Source organism: Triticum dicoccoides, chromosome 3B (assembly GCF_002162155.2).
Source record: "Triticum dicoccoides isolate Atlit2015 ecotype Zavitan chromosome 3B, WEW_v2.0, whole genome shotgun sequence".
NCBI lineage: Eukaryota > Viridiplantae > Streptophyta > Magnoliopsida > Poales > Poaceae > Triticum > Triticum dicoccoides.
Genome location: NC_041385.1, coordinates 735114735 through 735136819, shown reverse-complemented (window position 1 = coordinate 735136819; position 22085 = coordinate 735114735).

Sequence of the window (22085 nt, the reverse complement as noted above, 5' to 3'; positions counted from 1 at the left end):
GCCGTGGCGTCCCGAGGCGGGGGAAACGGGCGCAGGTGTGCATGGATGTGCACGGCAGCGGGAGGCGAGCGCGGCCACGGCGGAGCGGGCGCGCGACATAGCAGCACGGCGCAGGCGCGAGCGCGGGTGTCGTGTGCGTGCAGGATAGCGTGTGCGCGGGACGAGGGAGAGAGGAGGTCGCGGTCCTCACCGTGCAGCATAGGGCATGTGGCAGCGGGTGCGGGGAGGAGTACGAAGACGAAGGGGACGAAGAGGAAGCACTCCGAGGAGGAGGAGGAGGCAGGTCGGCGAGGATGCGCTCCGGCGAGGTCCACGCGGCACCGGGCGACGGGGTCGGGGTGGCAATGGGATCGGGCTCCTCCCGATCCAGATCCAGTCGAGTGGGAGAGGGGGATTTTGCTTTTCTCTTCTTCTTTTTAGTTTTAGTTTTTATTTATTTTCTCTTTTCTATTTTCGTTCACTTTAAATATATAGGCCCTTTTATAATAGCACGGTTCCTTCACCATAAACACCAAGACAATTATTGGCACGCTCCAAACATTTTCTTTTTAATGTTAGAAATTTTTTTATGTTTACCAAAAAATCAAGTTTGAATCTGAAACGTTTTAATCCATCACGATATTAGCAACAGTAACAAAAGTGACGTGGCATCATTAGCACGGGGTCACTGTAGCATAATTATCTGGGCGTTACAATAATCATGGATGCATTCATGCATGAAGATTCTACTCGTACCCTGCTGAGTTATAAGGATATCTACAATGGTTTCTATGTTGAAACTCGTATAATAAGTAAGGTTGGAAGCCAACTCATGACTCAACAAAAAGGATTTGAATGAAAACCTAGAGTAAAGGTCTTCACTATATTTTGGATTAATATACTATACATATATTAAATTGGATACGCATTTGGCATACAAAATAATTTTCTAGAATCTTGATAAGTTCAAGATATGGCACGGTTGCTTTGGTCTCCCTGGTATTGGGATGATAAGAAAATTATTGATGGTTCTACTACACACAATCTAATGGTGTGAATTTTCCAAATTCATTGGATTATGTATGCATGATACGTGTAGACTGGAAAATTGATCACAAGGCCATCATATCTAAAGACAAAGGATGAGCCAGTAGATTTCCTTGTACAGGAGATGCATGTGATCCAACTCAACCATTATATGAAATATTGAGATATTTCATACTATTTTTGGATGCATCGGCGAGATGGTCCAATGTGTGTCTTACTTCTATAAGTAACCATGCTTTTACAAAGTTTATTGCTCAAATCATTAATTTGAGAGCAAATCATCCTGAGCACGGGATAAAATCCATCAGAATGGGCAATGGTGCAAAATTTAGTTCGTGAGCATTTGATGATTACTGCCTAGATTGAGGCATAACTGTGAAGGATATTCATACTTTGTGTACATACCCAGATTGGTCTTCCGGAATCACTTGTCAAGAAGATAAGTTGATGGCACGATTGCTCCTACAAAAAATTTTAATCTCCCAACATCTAGTTGGGGACATTGCAGTTTTACGTACTACATATACAAATTCAACGAACTGCATATTATATGTTCTCCCCGTTGCAGTTAGTATGTGGAAATGAGTAAGTATTTCCCATCTGCGATAATTCGGTTGTGTTGAATATATACCGATTTTACCACCGCAGCGTACATATATGGGACCTCGTAGAGAAATGGGGATCTATGTGAGACACAATTCTCCGCTAATCATAAAGTGCCTGAAGTCCTTAGAAGGGGACTTGTTTATGGCCCTGTACACTGGTGGTATTTTGATGAGGACATTTTTCCGGCATTAGGGGAGATAATAACCACATTGAATGCCCGGAAATAGAATGAGATGTGAATAGACATCTAGTCCTTAATTAGGTCCACGTACGAGAGTCTGAACTGGAGGTTCAGAAGATTATCAATTTGTAAAGTATGACAAATAATCTGCCAGTTGCATTTACTAAGTATATAGGTGTCACAAAGTAAAATGTTCCCATAGTGAACGTGTCAGAGAGAGTGGATGTGACCCATAGGTCCACTCGGCCACCAAAGAGGGGGAGGAATCTGTACATAAGAGGACAAGGCTTCATGAAAGCGTCCAATGGGAATGAGGAATCTTCAAACAGTAAATGCAGGTCAACTTAATTTTTATATTCAACCAAGGGTTGAAGGACACCTGAAGGATGTTGGACACATCCAGGACCCAGCACGAGTGTGCACACAAATTTTTGTGCTAGGACATCGAAAGACCTTGACTCAAATGTTGTGGGAAATCACAAAGAGTCAAAAGGTAATGATGAAATCTCCACTATGGATATGGATTCGGGAGAATCATGTAATAAATACTACAGTATGTCGACATTTATTTATCCTCATGAATTGCAAAAGACCTTGGATTGGATCTAGAACCTAATTCCATGCATGGTTGAGTCTCTAAAATGCTCTAGTTGATCCAAAGGAAGGCATCAATTGAGGATGCGCTCGCTCTCAAGAAGAGGGGGGTATTGACCTGATCAGTAATACCCACTCCTCTGAATTTGTTCCCTAGGGGAGCAATGGGTTTTTTTTGTTCATGTGAGAAACGGAAACAATGAGGTGGTGAGACATGAAGCGAGGCTTGTAGCACAGGGGTTCACGCAGAAACCTGTCATCGTTTATGATGAAACATATTCTCCTGTTATGAGTGGATAACATTCCGATATTTTATATCACTAGCAGTGATTAATGAATTTGTATATCCAACTGATGGATCATGTGACTGCATAGTTGTATGAGTCACTTGATTCGGATATCTATGATAGTTCCCAAGGGAAGAAGATTCTGAGTTTAATCACAACATGTGTTGTGTAAAGCTTTAGAAGTCATTTGGCTTGAACTAGTCGACAATGATGTGGTACAACCGACTGAGTGAGTTCCTTCTTAGAAGGATTAATCAAACATTGATGATTTCTCATATGTGTTCATCAAAAAAATTAAAGATGGGTTTTGCCTCATTTATGTGTATGTTGATAATCTGAATATCATTGGAACTACACAAGAAATATATGAGACAAGCAAATCATCTTAATACGGAGTGTGAGAGGAAAGATTTGGATCAGACCAAACTTTGCTCAAATTTGGAACTTGAGTGTACTCCTTTGGGAATACTTGTTCATCAGTTTGCATTTATCCAAGAGATTGTTGAAAATTTCAACATGGATAAGTCATATCCATCACAAAACCATGGTTTGCGAGATTTCTTGAGTAATAGAGATAAATAAACATTAGTACCTAATGACGGTGATGAAGAGATACTGGAACTGAGTCTCCATATCATGGTGCAATTGACGCACTAATGTATCTAGAGAGTTGCACCAGGCCTGGTATATTATTTGATGTGAATTGATTGACTAGATACAATGCATCACTAATATAAGGTATTGGGTTGGTGTGAAGAATATTTTTGCATATCTTCTCGACACCACAGATCTTGGTTTATTCTATGAGAATAATCAACATATAACCATGGTTGGATATTGTGATACTAGGCATGTATAATATCCCCATAATACTATATGACAAACTGATTTTGTCCTCTCGAATGAAGGTACAACCTTCTCTTGAAAGTCGAGAAGACAAACTTAAGTGGCCGCATCCACTAACCATTCTGAAACATCGATTTGTATGAAGCATCATGCAAATGTCTTCACATAATGACGAACTTTGTTGAAAGTTCATGTGGGATTGATTGGTAGGAATCACCCACCATTATCTATGAATATAATGTTGTTTGTATTACACGAGAGCATACAGGTTATAAGCAGCAATTACCAAGTGCTCTGAAAGTATCTTCTTCCCCAAAACTTAAAAAGGGATGGAAGATAATTTGCAAGCAAAGTCAAGTGATACTCTCGATTATCATGTTAATGGAACTGGTATGAGATGACTTTGTGTTTTGCAAGATTTAAGGGGGGTGTACTCCCATATGATAACCTGTTGAAGATCTTTGGATCTTAAATATTGCACTCTTTTCCTTTATGAGTTTTTCCTAAATGGTTTCTCATGAAAGGTTTTTAATGAGGCAATAGTAATACAAACACTGTGACATGCCATTTTCTCCTTATTTTCCCACTGGGTTTTTGGAAGGAGTTTTTGTAGGATCAGAAGTATGTCTAGAGGGGGGGTGATTAGACTACTTAACCAAATAAAAACTTATCCTTTTCCCAGTTTTACTCTTTGGCAGATTTTAGCTAACTAAGCACAAGTCAAGAAATCTTAACACAATTCAAGCAAGCATGCAAAGAGTATATGAGCAGCGGAGAGTAAAGCATGCAACTTGCAAGAATGTAAAGGGAAGGGTTTGGAGAATTCAAACGCAATTGGAGACACGGATGCTTTTGTCGTGATTCCGAAAGGTGGTGCTATCGTACATCCACGTTGATGGAGACTTCAACCCACGAAGGGTAACGTGTGCGCGAGTCCACGGAGGACTCCACCCAAGAAGGGTCCACGAAGAAGCAACTTTGTCTATCCCACCATGGCCGTCGCCCACGAAGGACTTGCCTCACTAGCGGTAGATCTTCATGAAGTAGGTGATCTCCTTGCCCTTACAAACTCCTTGGTTCAACTCCACAATCTTGTCGGAGGCTCCCAAGTGACACCTAGCCAATCTAGGAGACACCACTCTCCAAGAAGTAACAAATGGTGTGTTGATGATGAACTCCTTGCTCTTGTGATTCAAATGATAGTCTCCCCAACACTCAACTCTCTCTCACAGGATTTGGATTTGGTGGAAAGAAGATTTGAGTGGAAAGCAACTTGGGGAAGGCTAGAGATCAAGATTCATATGGTAGGAATGGAATATCTTGGCCTCAACACAAGTGTAGGTGGTTCTCTCTCAGAAAATGTAAGTTGGAAGTGTAGGTTCGTTCTGATGGCTCTCTCCACGAATGAAGAGGAGGTGGAGGGGTATATATAGCCTCCACACAAAAACTAACCGTTACACACAACTTGCCAATCTTGGTGGGACCGGATTAAGAAACTCGGTCAGACCGATTCGGCAAATCTGGTGACCGTTAGGATTTTCGGTGGGACCACATGCAACTCGGTAGGACCGATATGGTTAGGGTTAGGGCATAACGTAATCTCGGTGAGACGGATTACACAAACTCGGTGAGACCGATTTTGATAATAAGCTAACCAGAGAGTTGGTCAGGTAAACTCGGTGGGACCGGTTTGCTCATTTCGGTGAGACCGAAATGTTACGAAAAGGAAACAGAGAATTTACATTGCAATCTCGGTGGGACCAATCGCTCATCTCGATGGTACCGAAACGTTACGAAGGGAAACTGAGTGATTACAATCCCATCTCGGTGAGACCGAGATCCCTATCGGTGAGACCGATTTTCCTAGGGTTTGTGGTAGTGGCTATGACATCTGAACTCGGTGGCGCCGGATAAAAAGAATTGGTGGGACCGAGTTTGACTTTTGGTATAGGTCATATGTGGATGTGAGAAAGTAGTTGAGGGCTTTGGAGCATATCACTAAGCATTTTGAGCAAGTAAGCCATTAAGCAACACCTCATCCCTCCTTAATAGTATTGGCTTTTCCTATAGACTCAATGTGATCTTGGATCACTAAAATATAAAATGTAGAGTCTTGAGCTTTGAGCTTGAGCCAATCCTTTTGTCCTTAGCATTTTGAGGGATCCACTTTTCTCATCCATGCCATGCTAATCATTGAGCTTTCCTGAAATATTCATCTTGAAATAGCATTAGCTCAATGAGCTATATGTTGTTAGGAATTACCAAAACCACCTAGGGATAGTTGCACTTTCAATCTCCCCCTTTTTGGTAATTGATGACAACATATAGATCAAAGCTTCGACAAATGATAGTAAGATTGAAAAACATTGTCCCTTTGAGAAGTATGTCAAATGTAAGATCTCCCCCTAAATTTGTGCATAGTTTAAGATTTGCTTTGGACTGCAAATGCACAATGAGTTAGGATCATGAGTTACTCTTCCATGTCACATACATCTTGGTGGAGCGCTCAAAATGATAATCATTAAATACATGCACTCATCACCAAGCAAAGTGAATGATCATATAAAGATAAAAGGATAATGTCATCCAACAAGCATTAAGGTAGCATATGATCAAACACAGGATCATCCAAGTATCTCACAAACATGAAGTATCTCAAACAAGCAAATAAAGTTCAACCACCAAAACAAGAGAGAACAAAAGCAACACTCTCTCTCGAAGCCTATGATCTATACATTTTTCTCCCCCTTTGGCAACAAGTTACCAAAAAGTGCATAGAAAATGCATAGTACTAAATCGACTCTCAGGCTTGGTCTTCAGGTGGTGGTCTAGAGATGGCTCCTTGGACGAAGACTTCAGTTGATGTAGATGGAGCTGGTGGAGTAGGTGCTGGAGCTGGTGGCACTGAAGCTGTAGCTGGTGCAGATGAAGTTGCTCTCGTGTCTGGAACAGGCACTGCAACTGATCTCTGGGCTCTGGGCACTCTGGCAAAAGCATCAATAGTAGTCTTACCCTTCCTCTCCTGCATGTCATCCTGAAGTTGCTCAACAACTGACTATATCTCAGTGACCTTCACATCCAAGTCATAGAACTTCTTCTCCATGATCCTCTCCAGGCTCTCCTGGTTTTGAGTCGGGGTGGCCAATCCCTTCTCAATCCTCAAAGTGGAGGCAATCAAGTAGCCAAGCTGATCTTGCTTGCTCTTCAAGAAGTACTGAGATGCCTCATCAATGGTTGGCATCTTTGCAGCCTTTTCAGTCCTTGCCTTCTCTTTCTTTGCTTATGCTTGCACAGAAGATGGTTCATCTTCATCCATTACCATTGTGTTGTCCTCAAAATCTGGATAGATGGGCATGTGTTCCTTGTTCAAGAGGTATGTGCCAGTGCCTATCTTGGAGTTGATTAGCTCCTGGATCTGTGGGGCATACCCGCAACTTCTCTTCTGATCTGCAGCAGTCCTCTTGATAGTTTCTACTATGAGGCTCATGACCTTGAACTTTTAAGGCACATCAAATATGTGAAGTAGGTTGATGGCATGGCCTCTGATCATCTTGTGATCACCTGACTTAGGCAAAAGTGTGTGCCTGAGGATCTAGTTGATTGTAGGCAGTCCTGACAGAAGGTAATGTACTGATCCAAACTTGTGTGTTTCAATAGCAGCATCTGGGATCTCCTTGTACATATGTGCCATAGAGTTGTGATCTTCTTCTTCTTGGCATAGACATCCAAGTCATCCTCTTTCTCCTTAGGTTCATTGATCAACTTTGCCCATTCTTCAATAGTTGATTGGTACCTTGTACCTTTAGACATCCATACTATCCTTCCATCTGGATAGAAGTGTGTTGTGGATTAGAACTGCATTATAAGCTCATCATTCCACTTTGTGAGCTTCTGCCCAACAAAGTCATCCACCCCACAAGCATTGAAACTGTCATACACACCAGGATAGTGCTCTTCATTCTCCTTGATATATTTCCAGTCCACCCATCTCATGTCATAGACAATTGGCTTCTTGTCAAGCAGCACCGTCTCATAGAAATCCTGATGTTCCTTAGTATGGAACCTATAGTCCACAGCAGTCCTTCTCCTGACAGCATAGGGATCTATCAATCTCCATTGTCTGAGACCTGCATCCTTTCTCAGATTCATATCCTCAGCTACAGGATGAGCATCATTGTGATCTGGAATTTTGGGCTTCAACTTTCTCAAGACATGTTCCTCATCATCTTCTTTTTCAACAGCAACTTCAAGCACTAGGGCCTTGTTCTTCTCTCCAGCAGGAATGTTCCTAGTATTCCTCTTGGGTGCAGATTTGGGCTTTGGAGCAGCTGCCTTGGGTGCTTCTTTGGGCTTTGATGAAGCAGCCCATGTCCTGATGGCATCACCCATAAGCTTCTGAGCTTTAGGTGTTGGTGCAGCAACCTCTTCTTCTTCCTCCTCTTCCATCATGGAAGGCTTTCCAACAACCCTGGCCATGGTCCTCTTGACCCTTTCCTTCCTCTTCTTCCGTTCCTCAGCAGCCTCTTTGGGTTCAGATTCCAACGACACTTGAGTAGAGGCTCTGGCCTTAGACATGGGAATTCTCTTTGCAAGTGCTTTGGTCTTCATACCAGGCTTAGTGGCAGCAGTTGTGCCATATTCCTTCTTGAGCACCTTCTTCTTGGAAGTGGCCTCATCCTCTACAGCCACATAGTCTTCATCTTCAGACTCTGGGGTTTTCTTCTTTCTGGCCCTGGTGGCTGCCTTAGGCAAGTTGCTGGGTGTGCTTCTGCTACCATCATAACTGCTAGAGGGACTAGTGCCCTCACTCATGTGAACTTGCTCCTCAGACTTGTTCTGACTGTCACTTTGATTAGACATGTTGCAAACACTGACAGCATACCCTGTGAATAGATATAGATGAGGTAGATAGGGTGAGCATCACAAAATACAGAGGTTTTTCCAAAAGAATGAATCAAAAACTTAGTTTTAGTTTTCCACAGAAAGCATTTTGGATCTACCGATTTGTAAACTCGGCGATATCGAAGCAGCTTTTGGAACCTAAACTAGTGAACTCGGTCAGACCGAATCACAGTTTGGTGGCACCGAGACTGCTAGGGTTTCACAAAGTCCTGAACTTGGTCACACCAATTTGCAATTCTCGGTCGGACCGAGAATCACATGTGCAATGGCCTTGGCCAAATCGGTGGAACCGATTTCTACAACTCGGTTGGTCTGAGATGGTTTCGGCAGAAACCTAACCCTAAATTTTTAATCCAAACCTATTCTACAGAGTGTTTTTACAGGATAAAGTGATCTCAATCGTGGCAAGATACATGGCGAAAACAATGTGCTAGGAATCGGAGTGGAATAGCACAAAGATCAAGTCCATACCCTAGTTTAGCGATGGACTCGCTACGGTGGCAACGACAGAGATGATTCCCGTTGACAGCGACGGAGACCAGCGGCGGAAGGTAGCTGGCGATGAGGAGGACGATCCAAAGACCCAGGAGGCAGAGCGGGCTGAGCGCGGGCGAAACAGTTCGGAGAAATTTCCAAAAAAATTGCCCGTGGATATATATAGCCCGACCCTGTCGGTGTGACCGAGTGGAACAACTCAGTGGCACCGAGATGCATAACTGCTAACAGTTACAGCAACTTGGTGTGACCAAAAATTTCAAATCGGTTGCACCGAGATTGAAAACCTAGATCGACTTAGTGATCTCGGTATGACCTAAATGGAAGTATCGGTCAGACCGAAATGCACAAAGAAGTTTTGTAAGTTTAAGTCCATGACGAATCGGGGACTCCTAGTGCTCCTCACACAGAGTGGTGCGAATCTGACTTGATCAAACTTTGTAATGTAGCAAGAATAGAGTTTGAGACAAGAAAAGCATAGATAGCTAGAGAAGATTCTTAGGCATTCTTGTCCATCCACTTGGCAAAAGAAAAAGAAACCAAACAGTCAAAACAACAAGTGGATGTCCTTGAATGAGTAAACTATGCAACCAACATGCTCACACAATAAAATGACAAATGAAATATGTGGCAAAGCATGCACAACCATTCTAGCATCTATCAAGCAATTGGCGATGACAAGGTCATCTATATATGAGTATATTGACTTAGGATTCAAATGAGAACATTTGATCATAGGTCATACTCATCGTTTAAGCTCAAGTGGGGTTGCACTTTTACATAATGCATTAATGTGTTCACACCATTAGAGTTGCTTTAACTCAATTCTTAGAGTAAAGCTCCCCTTAGATGTGAGATCCCCCCTAAGAGGGATGAACTAACCTTGGGTTTTGTCGATGATGACTTCATGTAGGTGTTGAAGATGTGGATGCTCAATGTTGATGTAGATCATTTGGAGCAATCCTTTGGAGTAAGTTGCACTTTCAATACCTACACAGGTTAGTCCCACAAGGAACAAACAAGGATATCCATAGACATAGAGTGATGCACACACAAAATGATGTCCATTAAAGCATTAGGTTACCTTGTCCCTTGTCTTACCAACAAGAGGGTTTGTGACTCCATGAACTAGTGCAAGATGTGGAAGTTGATTGCACTTGTCCTTGCCAAAATGATAAGAGTGAAGTATGTTGGCGGAGTCACCCTCAAAAACTCTCTAGTTCTTCTTCTTAGGGATCCACATCATCTTTATGGGAATCCTTGGAGTTGTAGTCGTACTTGATGAAGTAGAACTTGACGTAGTCTTGGGAACCCACTTAACCAAGGCCTTGGGAGCTTCTTCAAATGCATCAATCTCCTCTTGAAGCTCATCCTTGCCTTTTTGCTTGTGGTCTTGTGGTGGAAGATCATCTTGAGCTTGTGTCCCTTTGAAGGAAGTAGGATCATACTTCTCTTGTTGAGGAACAAACTTCGTCTTGGGGTATTGATCTTCTTCCCACTCAACTCCATTGGCATTGAACTTTCATTCAAAACCAACACATTGGTTCTTCCGGTGCCTTCCTTGCTTGCGTACAATTTCCTCGAATTGCTTACTTCCGGCAAGGCTCTTGTAAACACCTTTCTCTATAATTCCCTTCAATAAGCTATTTTCTTGCTCAAGTGTAACTTGGCTAAGAGAATCATTAGTGGAATCAAGAGAACTACTAGAAGCAACAACATTGGATTTAGCATGATTATTGTTACTACTAGTGGAAGAATCCTTCTTGTTCTTGTTATTAGATTTGACTTGAGGCATGTAAGTAGATAGGAGTAAACGCTTGGAAATGTAAGAAGAACTTTTCTTGCGAAGATCATCATTGATTGCCTTAAAGAACTCATGCTCTTGCTCAAGGTTGAGCTTTTAAAAGCGTAACTTCTCATGAGTCCTTAAAAGTTCTCGATGATCCACTAAGATAGTTTCATGATCTAACTTAAGAGTGTTTAGTTCTTTAGTTAGGAGCTCAATCTTCTCCTTATCATTGTCATTTGTTTTATCTTTATTAGCATGATTAATTGATGTTTCATCATAGTATTCATCACTAGAGTTATCAATAAGTAAATCATCATCACCTAACAAGTCATCTTCATCACTATTGAAATCAACATAATCGGGGTGTGTTACCTTTGGGACTTTAGAGATGAAGCATCTTCCAAGAACTTCATTTGGTGAATCAAATATGTCGTAGGAGTTGGTTGACACAAGTGCTAGACCGGCAACACCTTCATCTTGAGTATGTTCGGAGTCGGAGTGATAGCTTCTCTCGGAGTGATTGTCGGAGTCGGAGTCGGATACCCATTCACCAACATGAGCTTGATGTCTTCGTTTTGTGTAGCTCCTTGATGACTTGTCCTTCCTTTCCGAATCCTTGCTTCTACGGGATGTTCTTCGTTCATAACGATCATCTCTACTCCTTCTCTCTCTTGGTGGTGATTCTTCTCTTCTACTTCTCCTCTTAGGTGATTCTTCTCTTCTTTTGTAGGGAGCCGTACACTCATTGGAGTAGTGTCCGGGTCTTCCACAATTGTAGAAATTACGCTCTCGACTAGAAGATCTTTTGTCATTGTAGGACCTTGACTTGGATCTTCTCTCTTTGCTTCTACTCTTGTAGAACTTATTGAAGTTCTTCACCATTAGGCTCAATTCTTCATTGAAGGTTGGTTTCTCACTTGATGATGTGGGAGCTTTACATGAGGCTTTGTAAGCACCACTTGACTTGTTGTGGAGCTCCTCCTTATCCTTGAGTGACATCTCATGAGCAACAATTCTTCCAATGACTTCCGTTGGCTTGAGATTCTTGTAATTGGGTATCATTTGGATCAATGTGCACACGGTATCATATTTTCCATCCAATGCTCTTAGGATCTTCTTGATGATGAATTTGTCGGTCATCTCTTCACTTCCTAAGCCGACAATCTCGTTTGTAATGAGAGCAAGCCTAGAGTACATTTCAGCGACGCCTTCACCATCCTTCATCTTGAACTTGTCAAGTTGACTTTGAAGCACATACAACTTGGATTCCTTGACTGAGTCGGTACCTTTGTGCATATCAATCAAAGTATCCCAAATTTCCTTTGCATTCTCAAGGCGGCTGATTTTGTTGAATTCTTTGGGGCACAATCCGTTGAAGAGGATATCACAAGCTTGAGCATTGTATTGCAGCATCTTCAACTCATCCGCGGTAGCTTCATGGTTTGGTTCTCTCCCATCAAAGAATTCATCTTGCAAGCCAATACACACAATAGCCCAAACTGTGGGGTTATGTCCGAGAATATGCATTTTCATCTTATGCTTCCAACTAGCAAAATTTGTACCATAAAAGTAAGACCTCTACGGTGGTAGTTTCCCTCGCTAGACGCCATACTCTCCTAGGTTGTGAAACCAAGGCTATGACCACCAAAAGCTATGGAAATCAAAGCAAATGGAGACCAAAGCTGTGATACCACTTGTAGGATCAGAAGTATGTCTAGAGGGGGGTGATTAGACTACTTGACCAAATAAAAACTTATCCTTTTCCCAGTTTTAGTCTTTGGCAGATTTTAGCTAACTAAGCACAAGTCAAGCAATCTTAACACAATTCAAGCAAGCATGCAAAGATTATATGAGCAGCGAAAAGTAAAGCATGCAACTTGCAAGAATGTAAAGGGAAGGGTTTGGAGAATTCAAACGCAATTGGAGACACGGATGTTTTTGTCGTGGTTCCAATAGGTGGTGCTATCGTACATCCACGTTGATGGAGACTTCAACCCACGAAGGGTAACGGCTGCGCGAGTCCACGGAGGGCTCCACCCAAGAAGGGTCCACGAAGAAGCAACCTTGTCTATCCCACCATGGTCATCGCCCACGAAGGACTTGCCTCACTAGCGGTATATCTTCACGAAGTAGGCGATCTCCTTGCCCTTACAAACTCCTTGGTTCAACTCCACAATCTTGTCGGAGGCTCCCAAGTGACACCTAGCCAATCTAGGAGACACCACTCTCCAAGAAGTAACAAATTAATGGTGTGTTGATGATGACTCCTTGCTCTTGTGCTTCAAATGATAGTCTCCCCAACACTCAACTCTCTCTCACAGGATTTGGATTTGGTGGAAAGAAGATTTGAGTGGAAAGCAACTTGGGGAAGGCTAGAGATCAAGATTCATATGGTAGGAATGGAATATCTTGGCCTCAACACAAGTGTAGGTGGTTCTCTCTCAGAAAATGTAAGTAGGAAGTGTAGGTTCGTTCTGATGGCTCTTTCAACGAATGAAGAGGAGGTGGAGGGGTATATATAGCCTCCACACAAAAACTAACTGTTACACACAACTTGCCAATCTCGGTGGGACCGAATTAAGAAACTCGTTCGGACCGATTCAGCAAATCTAGTGACCGTTAGGATTTTCTGTGGGACCGACTTGCAACTCGGTAGGACCGATATGGTTAGGGTTAGGGCATAACGTAATCTCGGTGAGACAGATTACACAAACTCGGTGAGACCAATTTTGGTAATAAGCTAACCAGAGAGTTGGCTAGGTAAACTCGGTGGGACCGGTTCGCTCATTTCGGTGAGACCGAAATGTTACGAAAAGGAAACGGAGAGTTTACATTGCAATCTCGGTGGGACCGATCGCTCATCTCGGTGGTACCGAAACGTTACGAAGGGAAACAGAGAGATTACAATCCCATCTCAGTGAGACCGATTTGCCTAGGGTTTGTGGCAGTGGCTATGACATCTGAACTCGGTGGTGCCGGATAGAAAGAATCGGTGGGGCCGAGTTTGACTTTTGGTATAGGTCATATGTGGATGTGAGAAAGTAGTTGAGGGCTTTGGAGCATATCACTAAGCATTTTGAGCAAGTAAGCCATTAAGCAACACCTCATCCCTCATTAATAGTATTGGCTTTTCCTATAGACTCAATGTGATCTTGGATCACTAAAATATAAAATGTAGAGTCTTGAGCTTTGAGCTTGAGCCAATCCTTTTGTCTTTAGCATTTTGAGGGATCCACTTTTCTTATCCATGCCATGCCAATCATTGAGCTTTCCTGAAATATTCATCTTAAAATAGCATTAGCTCAATGAGCTATATGTTGTTAGGAATTACCAAAACCACCTAGGGATAGTTGCACTTTCAGTTTTTCATGGCATATTACATGTATCTCCTCATATTTTTCCCACAGGGTTTTTGGAGGAGTATTTTTCAAGATGATGATACTACATATACACAAAGTGGAGATTGGGGGGTGTTGGAAATTAATTATTGTAATTAATTATGTGGATAATCTCCACGTTGTATTAGAGAGTCGGTTAGCAATCTAACCGAAGCGTCTCTTCTATCCCAGCTCTCCGAAGCATTGGGTCTGTTGGACATGTCTCTTGACGAGATATATAAATTGTAATCATCGGAGAATCAAGGATAGATTTCGCTCTAGCAATTGTTTCTAAACAAGAAGATGGTGTGACAGCTAATTCCATCAACACCGAACGACATGCAGGCCTGTAGTTAGTTGGGCAAAAGAAATTTCAAGAAAATTTCTGATTTATTTATCTTCAATCATGGTAGTACAACGAATATAAAAAATAATAAAAATTACATCCAGATTTATAGACCACCTAGCGACAACTACAAGCACTAAAGCGAGCCGAAGGTGCGCCGCCGTCATCGCCCCTCCATCGCCAGAGTCAGGCACAACTTGTTGTAGTAGACAGTCGGGAAGTCGTCGTGCTAAGGCCCCGTAGGACCAGCGCACCAGAACAGTAACCGCCGCAGATGAAGAATAACATAGATCAGAAGGATCCAACTCGAAGACACACGAACATAGACGAACAACAACGAGATCCGAGCAAATCCACCAAAGATAGATCCGCTGGAGACACACCTCCACACGCCCACCAACGATGCTAGACGCACCGCCGGAACGGGGTCTAGGAGGGGAGACCTTTATTCCATCTTCAGGGAGCCGCCGCCGTCTCGTCTTCCTGAGCAGGACACAAACCCTAGCAAAACTAAAAGAAACAACTAAAAACGGAGCCCTCCTGCGGGCCCCCGAGATCCACCGCGCCCCCATGGCCCTAGGGCCATCAGAGAGGAGCGGATATGCGGCGGCCAGTTAATCAGGCAAGTTAGAATTAGTGACAACTTGATAATGGTGCTAAATTCTGTTTTTACTCGTTTCTTTTAGTTTTGCTAGGGTTTGTGTCCTGCTCAGAAAGACGAGATGGCGGCGGCTCCTTGAAGATGGAATAAAGGTCTCCCCGCCTAGCCCCCGTTCGGACGGTGCGTCTAGCACCGTTGGTGGGCGTGTGGAAGTGTGTATCTGGCGGATCTATCTTTGGTGGATTTGCTCAGATCTCGTCGTTGTTCGTCTACATTCGTGTGTCTTTGGATTGGATCTTTCTAATCTACGTTATTCTTCATATTCGGTGGTTGATTTTCTGGTGCGCTAGTCCTACGGGGACTTAGCACGACGACTTTCCGACTGTCTACTACAACAAATTGTGCCCGACTCCCGCGATGGAGGGGCGATGACGGCGGCGCGCCTTCGGCTCACTTCAGTGCTGGTAGTCGTCGCTATGTGGTCTACGGATATGGATGTAATTTCCATTATTTCTGGTATTCGTTGTATTGCCATGATTGGAGATGAATATATCGGAAATTTTCTCGCAAATTTTTTTTACACTAACATAGTCGAAGTTCCAAGTCTAAGGGCCGGCCCTCAAACCTCCCGCAAGCATCCAGACCGCGGAAGCTATTCAACGCGGTCGTGGCGTGGTCTGGACGCATTTTTTTTGCAAACCTAAGACAAACGTAGGGGAGATTTGCGGGAATCATGACCGTTGTGACGCCCGCTTCTGACCGCCTTGACCCACCCAAACCACTACCCCCTCGCCCGCGTGCATTCCAGCCCTGCGCTAGCTGTCCGCATTCATGCCGCTATAGAGCGCGCCGCTCCATGTTGAAGGTGGCTCGGGATGGATGCGGCCTCTCACTGCCTCCGCCATTGAAGCGGCGCGTCTGCCGAGGGCGTCGTCCGCTGCACGCTCGGCTGAACATGCCTTCTCACTGCATTCAAGCGCCTTCATTAAACCTGCGTGGAAGACAAGAAACCTACTCCGGACACACGTCCATTTAGGAGCGGGCTGGCATTAAATGCAACGCCAGCCGAGCTCCTCCCGCTCGCCCTCTATTTAAACGAGGCCAGACGCCGGAAAGAATTGCACCACTCCGCCGCTCCCCGTCTCCTCCTTCCACCATTTTCTCCACTTTTTCGTTGGCATCCAACAAGTAGGAAAAGCAGTTCTCCGGCATAAAAAGCCATCTGGGTGACCGGCCGAGCTGGCCGGATACGAGCGAGGAAGCTCGCTGCTCCACCTCCCTCACCTAGCACGATGGAGCAAGTTGCCGCCCAATCCGGTGCGTGGTTCAACTACTCATCACTCCAGGCCAGCTCGAGGAGCAGTGGCAAGTTGCTCCACGCCGGCACGGCGGGGAGCATGGCAGCACAAGCATCATCGTTGCGGACAACGACGTCGCGTCGTCTCGCGCCTCCCGTGTCTGCAACCGTGCCTCCCATGCCCGCGGTCCTGTTTCAGGCCTCAGGAGAAAGGTCATCATGTTTCTGGCCCCTTGATGGTGTCCTGTACTAGGGGTACTCATCACGTCGTCTTCCGACCAGGTGGGTCGGAACGAGGACCCCCATGTGGTTCACTCATGGGCCACTTCGGGCAGCCCATGACGCATACAAGGAAGAATCCCCAAGACTTAGCGCACAAGATGAGGACTCTTCTAAATCCTAGGCCTCTAGTGCATTATACAAACCGATGTCAGGCTAGTCAATGGAGGGTCTCATATTGATTAGAACAATCTCGTGCTAGATACATACTCTATACTATACCCCATATAAATACAATCAAAAGCAGGACGTATGGTTTTATTTCTTCGAGAGAGCCCGAACTTGGGTAAAATCCAGTGTCCATGTTACCGTCATTTCAAGACACCTAGCTTAGGACCCTACTATGAGATAACCGGATTTAGAATTGTTGAGTATGTATTTTGTACTGCACGTATATTGGAGTTGTGACCCACCTCCTAGTCTTGTATAGTTTAGGTAGAGGCCTTCCCTTGTATTATATATGCGTCCATCAGCACCCCAATCAATAATTGTATTGCAAATCATCTCTCTACATGGTATCATCTTTTTCGGTCTAACCCTAGGATAGCCGCCGCCGCCGCCGCGCCTCCACGCGCCGCTGCCACCGCCGCCGCACCCCACCACCCGCTTCCGCCCGCGCGTCCCACGCCGCTGCAAGCCGCTCCGCGCCAAGCCGCTGCATGTCGGTTCTGCTGCTGCTATGCGTGAGTCTCATGTGTGCGTGCTCGTGCATGCTTGCTAGGTCCTGGATGCTTGCGTACGGCTGCATGCGTGCATGAGTTGCTTCGCTAGCTGCCGCCCCTGCGCCGCTCTGCTTTTTCACCTACGCCGCCGCTTCTTCAGCCGCCGCGCCTTTCTCTAACCCTAGCCGCTGCCTTCGCCTTCCGTTTCCTAGGCCTGCGCCGCCATTGGCTTGCTACACTTCTGCACGCGCGTCCCGAAGCCGCTGCTACCCATGCGTTCCGCGCCGCTACAGCCGCTCCGCGCCTTTTCCATCGCGCGCCATCGCTTCCCACCGCCGCTGCTGCGCAGCGCTTCCTTGCGCATGCCGCCGCCGCCGCTCCCCGCCGCCGCCGTTGCTGCGCAGCGCTTCCTCGCGCGTGCCGCCGCCGCCACTCCCCACCGCCGCCGCTGCCGCACAGCGCTTCTTCGCGCGCGTCGCCGCCGCCGTCGCTCCCCACCGGCGCCGCCGCCACGTAGAGCTTCCTCGCGCGTGCCGCCATCGTCGTCGCCGCCACGCAGTGCTTCCTCACGCGTGCCGCCGCTGCGCCGCGCCTTCCCGCGCGCGCCGCTGCCACCACCATCCATGGACTCTCCGGGCTACTTCACCACCTGCGGTGGAACCACTCCACCGGCCGCGCCGATCCGGTCGTGTCCTCCCGCACCCTCCGGGTGTTACCCGTTGGCGCCACCATCGCCTCCCCCGCAGCACCCGCAAGGGGGAGGGGGCCGATGCAACCGGCGTGGCGGCGGTCGCCGCCGTCTGCAGCAGCGGCGGGCTCAGGACGCCGGGGGGCGCCGTCCTATCAGTAAGCTCTCCCCGCTGGCCACCAGGCGTTCATCGGCGCGCCGTTCCAGCCGAATGGCGTCGGCTACGGCGCCCTCCTTGCGCCGCCGCCCCTCGGTGGTTATGGCCCGACCGTCCTGGCGCCGCCCTACGGGGGCCTTCCGCCGCCGCCGGTACATGTGCCATGGGACCCCACCCTCTTCGCCGCCCAACACTCCGTGCCGTCGCCGAGTAGCTCTGTCGGTGGAGCAGACTGGTACATGGACTCAGGTGCTACTTCGCACATGGCAGCTCATCCCGGTAACCTAACCTCCTCCACTCCCGTTCACACACCCACTCGTATCACTGTCGGCAATGGCTCCTCCTTACATATTACTCATATTGGTAGCACTAGATTTCCCTCCACTTCCACACCCATCACTATGTCTAATGTTCTTGTTTCACCTGATCCAGTCACGAACCTAGTTTCCGTTCGTCGTCTTACTCGTGAAAACCCACTTACTGTTGAATTTGATGGTGTTGGCTTTTTTGTGAAAGACGCCCGTACCCGGATGGTCCTTCACCGATGTGACAGTCCCGATGAGCTCTACCCCGTGCACGTTGGTGCCTCCACCTCCACACCCGTCGCCCTTGCCGCCCGCGTTGACCTTTGGCACGCTCGCTTGGGTCACCCCAACCATACCGTCTTACGTCAAATTCTTAGGAGTTTCTCTTTCTCATGTGATAAGCTCGACGAGCACTCTTGTGAGGCTTGTCGCTTAGGCAAGCACGTTCGTCTTCCCTTTAGTGCGTCTTCTTCAGTTTCCACTTTTTCGTTTCAATTACTTCATACTGATGTTTGGACATCTCCCGTTGCGAGTAACACGGGCTATCTTTACTACTTGGTGATTTTAGATGATTACTCTCATTATGTGTGGACTTTTCCCCTTCGTCGTAAATCTGATGCTTTAGCCACACTCACCGCTTTTTACTCCTATGTCACCACCCAGTTCGGTCGCCCAATACTCGCACTCCAAACTGATAACGGAAAAGAGTTTGACAATGTATCTCTTCGCACACTTCTCGCCTCTCACAGCACCACCTTCCGTCTGACTTGCCCCTACACTTCCCAGCAGAACGGCTGCGCCGAGCGCATTCTCTGCACTCTTAATGACTGCGTTCGCACGTTACTCTTTCACTCTAACATGCCTGCTCGGTTTTGGCCCGATGCCCTCGCTACCGCCACTCTCTTAGTTAACAATCGTCTGTGTCGCCCTCGATGGAACTACGCCCCTCACCACCTTCTCTTCGGCACACCATCGTCCTATGATGGTCTCCGCATCTTCGGGTGTCTCTGTTATCCTAGCACCGCGTCCACCACGCCACACAAGCTCGCACCACGATCCGTCCCCTGCGTCTTCCTTGGCTACCCTCCTAACACCAAAGGTTACTGGTTTTATGATCCTGTCACTCATCGTGTGTACACCTCGAGGCATGTGTACTTTGTCGAGACGGTGTTCCCTTTTTTTCAGGTTCCTCCGGCTTCGGCCCCTTCGGCGCCGGCCCTCGCGCCCCCTTCATGGAGCGATACGCGGCGGCAGCCCCCGGCGGCCCCCCCGGCATGGCGCCCTCTCCCGCCACCACCTGGCTTCGTGACTCCCTCCCCCGAGGTCGAGTCCGAGCGGGCCCCCGCGTCCCCGTCCCCCTCATATGAGGTTGAGCCCGGCAGCCTGCCGGCCACCCCTGCAATAGGCTCGACATCAACCTCGCTCGTCGCCTCTTCCGCCGCCGCCGCCGCCGCCGCCCCCGCCGCCACACCAGGTGCACCCGCCGCCACGGCCCCCGCCGTCACACCGGGTGCCCCGCCGCCGTGGGCCCCGCTGGCCCTGCTGCCCCGTCACTTGGCGTGACTGCCTGTGCCCGAGCAGGAGTGCTTCGGCCCAGCACGCGCTACTCCACCAACGAGTATCTGTGCGCCGCCTCGACGTCGACGCCATCACCCGTCCCCACCTCCGCTCGTGCTGCCCTTCGGGATCCCCACTGGCTAGCTGCGATGCAGGAGGAGTTTGACGCCTTACAGCGCAACCGCACATGGTAGCTTGTTCCGCGACCCCCTCGTGCCAACGTCATCTTTGGCACAAGACTCGTCCGTGCGGTTCTCTCGAGCGCTACAAGGCTCGGTGGGTGGTTCGTGGTTTTCGGCAGCACGCGGGCATGGACTTCACCGACACCTTCGCCCCAGTTGTGAAACCGGGCACGATTCGCGCCGTGCTTCAGCTGGCGGTCTCGCGCGCCTGGCCTGTGCACCAGTTGGATGTCTCCAACGCCTTCTTGCACGGCCATCTCGCCGAGCAGGTGTTCTGTGAGCAGCCCATTGGTTTAGTCGACGCCGAGCACCCTGACTTCGTGTGCTTGCTCTCCCGTTCTCTTTATGGGTTGAAGCAGGCGCCTCGGGCTTGGTACCAGCGTATCGCAGCTGTCGATGTCAAAACCGGCGGATCTCGGGTAGGGGGTCCCGAACTGTGCGTCTAGGCGGATGGTAACAGGAGACAAGGGACACGATGTTTTACCCAGGTTCGGGCCCTCTTGATGGAGGTAAAACCCTACATCCTGCTTGATTGATATTGATGATGTGGGTATTACAAGAGTAGATCTACCACGAGATCAAGGAGGCTAAAGCCTAGAATCTAGCCTATGGTATGATTGTTGTTCGTCCTACGGACTAAAGCCATCCGGTTTATATAGACACCGGAGAGGGCTAGGGTTACACAGAGTCGGTTACAATGGTAGGAGATCTACATATCCGTATTGCCAAGCTTGCCTTCCACGCCAAGGAAAGTCCCATCCGGACACGGGACGAAGTCTTCAATCTTGTATCTTCATAGTCTTGGAGTCCGGCCGATGATGATAGTTCGGCTATCCGGACACCCCCTAGTCCAGGACTCCCTCAGTAGCCCCCGAACCAGGCTTCAATGATGACGAGTCCGGTGTGTATGTTGTCTTTGGCGTTTGCAAGGCGGGTTCTCCTCCACGTTCCACGTGTTAGCCGAATAGTGTCCGGTTTCTTCATAAATGTCGCGCTCCTTGGCTTCCACGTCCAATAATGGCCTTCTTCCACGTGTTGCATGAATGCGAAAAGCCAGGGTATTTTTACATTTTACCCCCCTAGCTGCGCGAATAAGCTGCCTATAAGAGAGGCGTGGATCCAGATCCGAATCACATCATCCTCCTTCCGCAAGTATTCATCGAAGCGCATCTGACAAGAATCCATTCCAACATGGATAGTCGACGTGGCTCCTCTTCTCGTGCTCCCACTCCTCAGCCAGGAGATTGGAGGAGATGCTCAGTCCCGCATAGCGAGTTAGTGACGCTCCAAGCAGAGGGATACCTTCCCCCAGCCTTTATGGTTCCGGTTTGAGCCGGACTGGCCACCTACAAGGGTGGGAAGCAGGCGGAGAGCGTCCCCAATCCCTCCAAAGGAGAGCGGGTATGCTTCGTCCCCTACTTAATAAGGGGACTCGGATTTCCCATACATCCGTTTCTCCGGGGGCTCCTGGAGTTCTATGGACTCCAACTTCACCACCTCACACCCGCCTCCATTTTACACATCGTGGGCTTTGTAGCTGTTTGCGAGCTGTTCTTGGGCATCGAGCCCCATTTTCCGCTGTGGAAGAGACTGTTTTGCCTCGTACCCCGTTCTCACGAGGGGTCGATATATCAAGTGGGCGGAGCCGAAATATGGCGCATCGCCGGGACCGGATATCTATCCGGAACCCCGAAGAAGGCGTCCAAAGACTGGCCTTTGGAGTGGTTCTATATGGAAAACGCCCCACTGCTGGATCCAGTTCGGATCGGCCTCCCGGAGTTTAGCAACGCTCCTCTGAAGAAACGCCTGAGTTGGCGCCCGCGGAACCCTCAACAGGAAGATGATAGGAGCGTCCACTATCTGATGGGCCAGATACAGTTACTGGCCCATTCCGGATTAACCATGATT